Source organism: Ochotona princeps, chromosome 20 (genome assembly GCF_030435755.1).
Source record: "Ochotona princeps isolate mOchPri1 chromosome 20, mOchPri1.hap1, whole genome shotgun sequence".
Taxonomy (NCBI): domain Eukaryota; kingdom Metazoa; phylum Chordata; class Mammalia; order Lagomorpha; family Ochotonidae; genus Ochotona; species Ochotona princeps.
Window position 1 is genome coordinate 42,575,248 of NC_080851.1, and position 8,015 is coordinate 42,583,262.

Genomic DNA, 8,015 nt, shown 5'->3' on the forward strand with positions numbered 1-8,015 from the left:
GACTATGTGTGTTCTTTCAGTGATTTCACACCCCCAAAATTGGATTGTTGTGAATTGATACTAATACTAATGCGTCATTCTTGCCCATAAACTGTTTCCTAATGGGATTCAATGGATGTTGCTGCTAAAATTCTGTAGTGTGCAAATACAATCAATAGTATAGGTAAAATGTTAATTTTAAATTCTTGAAAACATATGGTGTATTTTAGCTTCATTGATTTTCTATATGCTGGCTGTCTATTTCTCATTACCAGTTTGGTGCTTTAGTAACACATTTCCAAATTTAATACTGGAGAAAATGAAATGAAAGTATGTGGAATATAAAACATTTACTGAGCCCCTGAGTTCCATAGTTAATTCACTAAAGGTCATAAAGGTCCAGAGTCATCTGTTTGGGGTTTCAAATATTACGTCAATCAAGATGGATAGTGTAGCATCAAAGAACCACTATCCGTGAGCCCTGCAACTGGATCAAATCACAGTCACATATTGCATACTGTTGTTTGGGTCAGACAGTGTATGTGATGGTGGTCCCGAACGTTTGTGTTACCTGGTGACGTGATAAGTATACTAGTTCAAGTATATTTTCAGAATTTGTCCTTGTTTTTCAGTGACGCAAGGCTTGACTTCGTTTCTCTGTTTCATTTACATTTTTATTCAACAGGAATTTTAGAACCGTCTGTATCCCTGTTCAGTCCTTAAGATCAGGCTTAAGACATTTTCTGGTGCAGTCTAAGGGCTCCATAAGTACTTAACACTGTAAGCAGTATGCACACTAATAGAAATAGGCAGTACTGATTATACTTTGGGTGTAATATAATTTTGTAAGGCAAAATTTACTTTAGGTGTAATATAATTTTGTTGCTTTCTGGTCTGACCTGGAAGCCGCGTCAATATTTTAAAAACTGGTTTGAAAATGATTTATTCATTTACTTATTTGAAAGTCAGCGTTGGAGAGAAAGAGAGAGAGAGAGAGACCTTGTACCTGCTGGTTGATTTCTTCAGATAGCTACAACAGCCAGGGCTGTGCCTGGCTGAGGCACTGCATGTGGGATTCAGACATCATTAACCACCAATCTAAAATGACTGCAACCCAGTTTATTGTGGCTTACTCCAGTGTAACAAATATAATGCTGCTTTATATAGGAGTTTGGATGAATATTTTATGTATTATATGTAAGAATATTTTAAGAGGAGTTGCTTTGAAATTTAAGTCTGTAATGTTAATTCTGTAACAGAAATGGTTGCATATTAGTTTTCATGTTGTGTTTGCAGTGATAATTATGGATATTTTTATGGGAGGCTCCAGTTTTGGTACAGTTAAAAGCATATGTCTTTTTATGACATGCCTTGAATATATTATGAATTTTCACTTTTGCTTTAAGGTGCCTGATGGTCGAGGAAAACTGCCAGCTAGATCAAAGGGCTGATGTGTCACTTGTTGATGAAGATTGGGACTATAAAGCAACAGAAATCTTGATCTATAGGTATTAAATGCCTTTAGCCTTGTGGATGAAGCATATTTAAAGCTCATTTCCAGAAAATAATGTTAAAAGATCTAGAAACAAGTGGGACACTTTTGTCAGTCAGTTCAAGTTTCTTCATATTAAATCTAGTTTTTGCCTTGAATCCTTCTTCAATTGGACTAAGGAGATACTGGAAAGGTTAGAGACAAAGGGCAAGAATTGTCTGTATATTGAGAGTTTTGGTACTTCTTTTTATCTAGGTAGACTAAGGTTAATGTTTACCAAAAAAAAAAAAAAACTTTGAATGATGTATTTACTTGAAATGCAGAATTCGAGAGAGTGTGAGAAAAGGTGAAAAGATAACAGAGAATAAGGCAGACAGTGAAGCTTCCATCTGCTGAATCACTCTCTAAATGGCCATAACAGTCGTGGCTGAGCCAGCTTGAATTCTGGAGCCAGTAGCTTTCACTTGTTTCCCACATAGTACAAGGTGCCAAGCATCAGGCTCATCCTCCACATTCCACAAAACATTGTCTGGGTGTTGGAATTTATGTGAGCAGCTGAACTAGAGCAGTTGCCAGTATGGAATTACTGTGATACAGGCAGTAGGTATAGTCCATTGTCTCATGGTGCTGCTCTGTCTTACTAGTATTTTTAAGGTGATCAGAACTTTATGGGGGATTTCATTAATATCCTATGATTATATTAAGATATAGATATCTATATAAGGGTAAGTCTGTGAGCATTATTCATGTTAGTGCAAACATACACTATACTACACTTAGTATAAATCTTGAGCTTTGTTTTAGGCTAGCATAAATAACAATTAATGTTAATATTTTTTAAATGGGCATAAAGACTTAGTATTTTGATTACATTTAAATATTGGAGTAATTCTCTGTTCCTCACAGAAACAGAATCAATGATCTTGAAATAGAACTTCAAAGAACATTTCATTATTACCAGGAAGAGGTAGGTGTGTGCCTGTGTGTGTGTGTACACATGCGTTTACTTGTTCCTGTGAATTTATGTTGGATAGAAAGGGAAAAGTGATTCCTTTACTAGTTTTATATCTTTCTTCAGGTGTTACATGTGGTTTTCAGACACTTCCATAATTCAGTGATTCAAAGAATATGAGATATGAAATTTTAAGAGTCATCATGTCTGCTGTTTCTTTGGAAAAGTGGAATTACATTGCAGACATAAAAATAGATTTTAAATCACTGATAAGGTGTCACATTCAGCCAGGTCAGTTATCTGTTAATTGATGGTTCCTGTTGTGGCTGATTGGTGACCAGAGAGCATAAAGTAAAAATTTATTATATAAATTTTAGCTGTGTTTAAGTGTAGTTACAATAGATGATGGAAATTTCCGTAAAAGTGTGTTTACTGACACAAAGTGTTCTTGGAGTGTTTCTTAGCTTGTGAGTTACTTCCTTTGTTACCAATAGATATGCTTTTTTTTAAGAAAACTAATTAATGTTTCAATGACATTGTTTTAGATTGTTTCTGTTCAGAAAGAAACCCACGATAATTGGGTAAGTTTCAAATGCCCTTTTTAATCTTTTCTTCAAACCAAATTGTGTATTTAATTCAGAGAGCTAACATTGGGGAGTTAAGTTTATGAAACGTAGTGTGTAAAAGATTTGGCCAATTTTATTTGCATCAATGATGAAATTATGTTTACTGTGAGCTTTAAATTCTAAGTTGTATCCTGGTTGTTTTCACAGTCTTGTTTTAGTATTTTTCTTCTTCCAAAGTAGAGGAACTTGGTGCATGTGCTCATGTTTATGTATTTACATTTTGGGACATTGGATTGCTCCTTGTTATCTAGAAGAGCCTGAAAGGTCTCTGGATCATTTTACTCATTTGTCAAACAAATGGGATTAGAAAAAGAGCTAGCTAAAGCCCTTTCTAGTTGTAACATTGAGGGTTCTCTTTTTTTTTAATTAAATTTATTCATTAATTAGATTGTGTTGTAATTACATAGAATCTGGGATTCTCCCCCCACCCTCCCCCCATGGTGGGTTCCTCCACCTTGTTGCATAACCATAGTTCAAGTTCAGTTGAAATTCCCTCTTTGCAAGTATATGCCAAGCATAGAGTCCAACATTTTATAGTCCAGTCAAGTCCAACTACTTATTGGGTAGACCCTCTCTGGTCTGAGGGCAGAGTCAGCAGAGTATCATCCCAGTCAAACAAAAGCACTAATATACCATCTGCAACAATTAACATCGTTATGGAATTAATTGACATGGTATTGAGCAGTCAACATGTTAAAAATAAATGAGATTTCTTAACCACTTTCTGTGACCTCCCATTCACAGTTCAATTTTAGTTTATATACTACATATGACATAATATCCATAACATAACATAACATGTTATGCTTAACATCATATCATCTTAAATTAAGGCAAACGTGGTATCTAACCTTTTGGGATTGGTTCATTTCCCTTAGCATTATTGGATAAGAAAGCTATGGTTCATCTACTCCATGGAATACTACTCAGCTATTAAAAAAAAAAACAAAATGCAGTTCTTTGTGGCCAAATGCGCCAAACTGGAAATCATAATGCTGAGGGTTCTCTTAAGTGATTCTGAGGTTTGGTACAAATTAAGAAAAGGGTCATCTGGGGAGCTAGTTGTGCTGCAGAGGAATTGCATGATGAGGAAGTGAAGTGGCTGTAGACTTTGAGCAGTTAGAAGGAAGAGCAGAGATAGAGCTGTTGATAGTAGCTGTCTACTGGGGAGTGCCTGTCACAGAGAGGTGGAGACAGCATTCAGGGATGTTTGTCAAGTGCTTGACACTGATAAGCATTAAGTCAATGTTAACTGGTGTTGCCATTGTTATTATAGTGAAGACTTGCAAGTCTGAGAGGAGCATAGAATGAGAGAGTGGTGTGTTGACTGTCAGGTCCCTCCCCTCTCTGACATTCTGTTTGTTTTGGTTTCCAGAGTTCAAGTGAAGATTCATTAGTGAATTAGCTAGCATCATTATAGATTCAGTTTTCTTCACCATTTTTCAGCATTTTCTAAATACTTATACATGTTAATTTTTAAAGATAATTTTTTAAAATCCTATTATACTTGGCAAAGTACTTGGAAGTATTTTGCATATATAGTTTTTTTTTTTTAAAGATTTATTTTATTTTCTTTACAAAGTCAGATATACTGAGAGGAGGAGAGACAGAGAGGAAGTGGAGCTGCCGGGATCAAAACCAGCGGCCACATGGGATCAAGGCAAGGACCTTAGCCACCAGGCCATGCCACTGAGCCCTGCATATATAGTTATAGTTATGAAATCCATTTAATATCTGTAATTGAATTTTATAATTACAGATGTTATAGATGAGAAAACAGCCCAAGGACATATGATGATTTAGATTCTTGTACAGTTTCTATTAGTTTGCATTTAATATTTATTTAGTACGTGTGACTTTGTGTTAAAACATTTAGAAAGTGTGTTCCCTACTTCTGTCCTAGAAAAGCAGTGGAGGTTGTCCCAGTGCCTTGGAACTCTGCACCTACATAGGGGTCTGTGAGGAAGCTCCTAGCTGCTAGCTTCAGATCAGCTCAGCTCTGGACATTGTACCTCTTAGGGAGCAAAACCCTGGATTGAAGATCTTTCGTTCTCTGTTCATTTCTCTCTGTAAATCTGCCTTTCCTAGAACATTAAATAATGTGTGGATACTTTGAAAGTACCTACACATTTGATTAAGCTTGCTTTGTTTCCACTTTTTTACCTTTATAATTTCAACTGTTACTTTCTTCATTGACCACTACTTTGTTCCATCCTGTTGGATTAACTTCATTTGCTTTAAACTTACATAGTAGTCTCTTTCATGTGCTGTGGTGAATACAGTGTTCTTTACTGAGGTCATTTTAAATGTATTATTCACATACACAAAATTAAGAAATTTCATGTATTTCACATGCATGATTTTAAGATATGCTTTCTACATTATTCTTGTCTCCTCTCTCCTTCCTACTTTCTTATTTTTGCTTTAGTTTTAAAAATTATATACTTTCCATTTTGTTTACAATCATAAGCTTTGCCTTTCCTTCGTTAATTGAATAATTCAACCTATAATAATTAGACAATTAATGTTCTTCAGGAGAATTGACCACGGCTATAAATGATAGTGAAATAATAAAATATCTATATATTTGTTGCACTGTGTATGTTTTTATGCAAAATTAGGGAAAGAATCAATGTCTCTTGGTGACTGAAATAACAAGTATGCGTAATGGTCACCAATTCCATAATATTTTTGTGAAAGACAAAGTTTAATGTGTGACTGCTGTTCCATTATATGTGTGCATGAAATGAGCCTAAAGACTTGAGAAATAATTCGGTGGAGAAAGACAAGGAGAAAGAAATGGAAAAAGAAAGAGGCAGGGAGAGAAAATTGGCATGCAAAAGCGAAGTCATCATTTTGTTTAGATCTCTGAAAGCTAATCTACTTGTGCAATTTTCTGAGACTACTGATGCTCAGCTTGGAACTCAGTCCATGTCTTTCATGCAGGTGGCAAGGGATCCAGATGCTTAATCCATTGCCACTGCTTTCCAGTGTTTGTGTGTTCAAGAAGCCAGAACCAGTAGATGGAACCATAAACTGAACCCAAGTTCTCTAAAGTGGGACATGGCTGTCTTTAGTGGCAGCTTGCCTTCAAGGCCCAACAGCAGCCCTTGCTGTGATCATTCTTTGTGTCTTTACCCTGAGATAGTTTCAAGTTCCATGAATGAGCGAATGTCACTTTTTCGTGAGCAGACCTCTTAGAAGGCTTTGTAGATGTGAGTGCTCAGTGTTTGAACACAGTGCCTTGGAGTATAACATAGTGATTGGCTGAAATTTGTCTTAACCTTTGAGAATAAGCTGTAGACTCAGAACTAGGTATTCAGTTCATGTGGCAGTGAAGATGCTGCTTAGGATACCTGGTCCTCTGTTGTCTTAACCTTTGAGAATAAGCTGTAGACTCAGAACTAGGTATTCAGTTCATGTGGCAGTGAAGATGCTGCTTAGGATACCTGGCTGTGTGGCAGATGAGGAGTAAACAGGTGTATGGAAAAAGTTTCCATTGCCATTCAGATACAAGAATAAGAGAAGTCTTAACTATTGGCTGTGATTTTGTATGTATTTATTTTTGGCACCATGTCTTTGATATTAGTAGTCTATTGCCTATATAGTTTTCTGCCTTGTAATTAACAAGTAGCTATCTTACAGTATTATAGAAAACATTCAGAAATCATTTTGTTTCCATATTATTATTAGTTCAAAAATTTGGTGATTGTAATTAACAGGATGATTGTGACATAGTGTTCAGAAAAAAAAGTGATGACATCATTTTGTGTTGGGGAAGGATTTTTATATGTAATCTTTTTGGATGGAAAGTACTACAAATAATTTGTGAATGTTTGCTCTATTCTTTGGCCAAGTTCCTTTCTACCATTTGATGCATCATAAGTTAAATAATAAATTTGTTATTGTGTGTCCTTACATGTGTAAAAATGTGAACTGTGTGATTTTCAGTTGTATATTACAAAAGTATGTACTAAGTGATTTTACCAACCTTTATGTGATGAACTGCTGGATTTTGATAGTTTGGTTAGTCAGATTTTCTAGGTAACTACTGCATCTAACCTCCATATTCCTCAGAATGCATTTAACTTTTTCATGTTAATTTTTTGTGGTTATTGAATATGGTTGATATTTACCATGTTGTGTAATTTTTTGTCAGTAACATACTAAATTTTATCTTTTGTGAAATAAATGGGTTAGTATTTACACAATAGTATGTACTTAATGGAAATGTGGCATGCTCTGATTATATTAACTGTTAAAAAAATAGCCTTTAGCCACAGGCTGTGACACTGTTTTAAACCTTTATGATTTCACAGAATTATAGGGAGTTTTTTCTAAAAATGACTGTCTTGAGGCAAATAAGCAAAGCTGCCATTGATAATGACTTTGGGTCTCTTATTTCCATTGCCATAGCTCATGGAATATTTCTTGATTAATCAAACATCCTTCATCTGACATAGGGAGCTTAACATTCATTTACAAGTGCACAATAGGCTTCAGTTTTATGTTCACATTATTCTCTTACTCTAACTCATTTCCTGTTTCAATAAATCCTTAAAATGAAAATGTTTTATTTAGATAAGATTTTAATAAAAATGATATGTGCATTGACTATGATATTTGTACACTCTCACTAAGATGCTGTTGCTCATTTTAATCTAAAGTTTGCATATCTTTAAGTTGGCAGCTTGTATTGCTCAAAGAAGCCTGAATGACTTGAAGCATGAAAATAAAAAGAATATGTAAGTATATCAGTGATAACACTTGAAAACTTTGGCTACTTTATTCTGCTTTATGAAATAGTTAATTTTTTTTGTAAGCGTAAATAGGAAAGGGTATGGTGAATCTTGCATATTTCATTTTGAAGTATTTACTCATTTTGTGGCTGTTGTTAAGTTCTTGGGTCACTGGAATATTATTTGAAAGATTAAAGCTTTCCTACAAAATTTTAAAGTTTTCCATC

The 8,015-nt window shown here is 34.8% G+C and overlaps 1 long non-coding RNA gene across 1 annotated transcript; it reads left to right on the forward strand.

The window, feature by feature from the left end:
• Nucleotides 1-1,421: 1,421 nt before the first annotated feature.
• On the forward strand, nucleotides 1,422-7,774 carry LOC131482739 (uncharacterized). The gene is made up of 4 exons (XR_009247255.1): nucleotides 1,422-1,487; nucleotides 2,378-2,438; nucleotides 2,969-3,004; nucleotides 7,733-7,774. It is a non-coding gene; the product is annotated as an uncharacterized LOC131482739 (long non-coding RNA).
• The last annotated feature ends 241 nt before the right edge of the window (nucleotides 7,775-8,015 follow it).